A 3414-nucleotide genomic window follows, 5' to 3' on the forward strand; every position below is an offset into this window, starting at 1 on the left:
GCACTAAGCATGGTGCTGAGTACACAAGTGCTGGATAAGTGCTTTTTCCACAAAGGGAAAAGTTTGTAGGTGGTTTTGCACTTTTTCAAGCCTTCCTTTTTCTTTCTGCCTCAACTTCCTCCCTTCTTCTCCTTTCTTTCATTTCTAAAGACCAGAGAAATGTTCTAGGGAAAACCCAAAGCAAATGATTTCATCTACAGCATAAATTATATAGTCTTTCCCAAATCTAACTTCATGACTCCTATTTCCAGTCATATATGTCAATTATTTAGGATGGTTTAAGTGATTGTCAACTATATAACCTTGGCATATGATTCCCTTTGTATAATATGTCAATTATTTAGGATAGTTTAAGTGACCGTCAGTTGTATAACTCTGGCATATGATTCCCTTTATAAAAAACCCTAATTAGGCTTCCCTGCCAATACTGAGTCATCAGAGATATGTTGGTTAACATTCTTTTTCATGTCAGTGTTCTTTCAAATGAAATATTTTCTCAATGATTTGATAGTGAGATTTGAGTCACCAGTAAATCTTTTCCTTCCTTTCCCTTTGTTCCTTTCTCTTTTTTTCCCCTTCCTTAAGCAGCTGTGGAGAGGTATGCTGCTAGCATCCCTCTAGATGCCAAAGAGAGAATCTCCTGGATTCAGCCCTAGAATCTTGGAATAGCAAGAACTTGGGCTTGTGATTAGTTGGGATATGAGGCCTGTTTAAGAAGTGTTATATTTTACTGATTAACAGTATAAAGAATGGTGAGGGGTGATTCTTTTTTTGTCACTCTATTTCTTTCCATCCTCTTCTTTAAACTGTTCTTTTTTTGACACAGATCACTGTGGCCCAATTCCCCATAAAAACCAATTGCCCCTAACTTCACTCCAACTTTACTTTCCTCTTCCCTGAAATCCCAAGTTAGAAACTGAATCAAAATGAGCTCCCAAACTCAACAGAAACTAGTAAATGTTTTTTGGGAATTGCTTTTGGGAGGTTTGAAAACATTTGTTTCAGGAGTCTATGAAGATATATTTGTCTGGAAAAAGGACATAGTGAGAATGCCAGACTAAAGATAGATAGCCCAAGTGCTACATTGGTGACCCTTTCCCCTCAATATTAAAAGAACCAGAAGAAAACTTCAAATACATTGGACAGATAGTCCCTAAAAGATTTGTGGAATGCTGTAAATAGGAATTGGACAGGAAGAGTCCATCTTCCTGTGTTCGTAGAGGGAATCCCCATACCAATAAAATCACAGATCCATCCAAGTATCAAAGGGAAGTAAACATATTGTTTACCTATTGCCTATTTTGCCTGTGTATGCTGTACTATATTTGCATCTTATAGATGCTTAAGGGATATTTGTGATCACTAAAAGACTTCTGTTTCTAGAGAAATCGTATTTTCCATAACAGACAGTATATCTAATTAAGATTCACAGAGTTGGACCTCAGAGGCCATCTAGTCCAACCTGGACAAGGATGGCCTCTAAAACACTCCCAACAAGTTATCATTCATTTTCTTGATGGTTCCAAGTTAAGAGAGAACCCATTCGTTTGCTATCCTTGATTTAAAGCTAGATGGGACCCTGGAGATCATGTAGCCTTTTTGTTTTATAGATGAGGAAATGTCCAAGTTCACACAGGTAGTGAGTATCAGGGGCAGAATTTGACTCTAAGTTTTCCTGACTCCAAGTCTAGCCCTTTAACCACTGAGCCACACTATTTCCTGAGGTGGACCATCCCACTTTTGGAAAGTTTTGCTAGGAAGTTTTTCTTACATGAATTGAAATCTGTCTTTCTGTAATTTCCAACCATTGATTCTAGCCCTGTCTTCTTGAGTTGAGTAAAACAAGCCTAATTCCTATTCCACACGGTAACCCTTCAAAAACTAACCACTCCTCCTCCCCAAATCTTTCCTCTTTTAACTAACTAGTCCCAGTTCTTTTAACTTTATCCTCATATGGTAGGGTGACTATCTGCTTCACTCTTCTTTGGGTGTGAAGTACTTTTTAAAACATGCTGTCCAGAACTGAATAGAAGACTCTGGATATGATTTGACCAAGTCAGAGTATAGCAAGACTATTACCTCCTTTGTCCTGGACACCAAGTTTCTGTGAATAAAGCCAAGAATCACACACGCTTTTTTAGTTGTCATGTCAAACTGTGGAAACAGAGGCAGAAGGGAAGAAAGAAGAAGGAAGAAAAAAAGAAAGGAAGGAAAAAGGAAAGGAAGGAAGGCTGGAAATGTACATAAAGTTATACTTGCTGTAAAGGACATTTGATATTAAACAATGGAGTTCCTATGCTCTTAGAGATAATAGGGACCAAATGTATTGAGCAGGGGAGACTTGATAAATAGAAGGTATTTATTTTAAAGAGGTAGGGCCAAGGACAAATCAATGGAATATACTTCCCTCCAGACTGACATCGATCCATTAGTTACTCCCCTTACATAACACTTAGCAATGATCTGTGCACAGAAGTCAAATTTTCAGGCACAATGGGAAGGTAAATGGCATACTTCTTTCACCAGTGCAAGTCACAGACTATAGCATAATTGATGGTCTTTGACAGTCACTGTGGATGACGATGTCATTGTCTTGGTGCCAATCCAGTGATAAACCTACTCAAACTTAACTTGGCTATTCCACAGTCCATGGGCAATTAGTCCATTATTGGTCCCACATGTGAAGGCTTTTCAGTTTGTTAGAAACTTCTGGAGCTTGTGTTCCGCTGTCTGATGTAGCTTTCAGTATCCTGGGGCAGCCTCCATGTCATGATGAGGATTCAGAGGAGAGCTTCAGTTCAGGTAGATCAAGGTAACAGCAACCTTCTCTTTGGTTTCCTTGCCTATGGTGCCCCTTTTTACCATCCACCTTTCCCACAGCTGCCAACATTATCTTTGTAAAGTTCATATTTGATTATATGACTCTACCGTTTGATAATATCCAGTTCAATATTCCATATCAGCTCTTTAGCCTGTCCTTTAAGTGTCTCCATTGTTTATATCCAACCCACCTTTCCCATTTTAACTCTCAGTATTCTCCTTCATACACTATATGCTCCTCCAGTCAGAGCAGACCACTACTAACTCTGCTCCTTGAGTTTGACATGCAATTTCCCATCTCCAGTCTTTATTCACAAATACTTTGTCCCATTCCTGGAAGGCATCTCTGCTTTTCAGATTCCTTATTATTTTGTAAGTCTGCCACCTTTTCCATAAAGCCTTACACAAAATGTTGGGGATCCCTCTCTCCCTACATATTCCAAGACCATGTTTTTTCTTCTCTTTTATCTTCTTTATTCCATATCTTGCATTATACTTATCTGTAACAGTCTCCCCAATATAATAGAAGCTTTTAGAGGTAAAGACTGTTTTGTTTTTATCTCTGTATCTCTGGGACTTAGCATAGTACTTTGT

Source organism: Trichosurus vulpecula, chromosome 1 (genome assembly GCF_011100635.1).
Source record: "Trichosurus vulpecula isolate mTriVul1 chromosome 1, mTriVul1.pri, whole genome shotgun sequence".
Taxonomy (NCBI): domain Eukaryota; kingdom Metazoa; phylum Chordata; class Mammalia; order Diprotodontia; family Phalangeridae; genus Trichosurus; species Trichosurus vulpecula.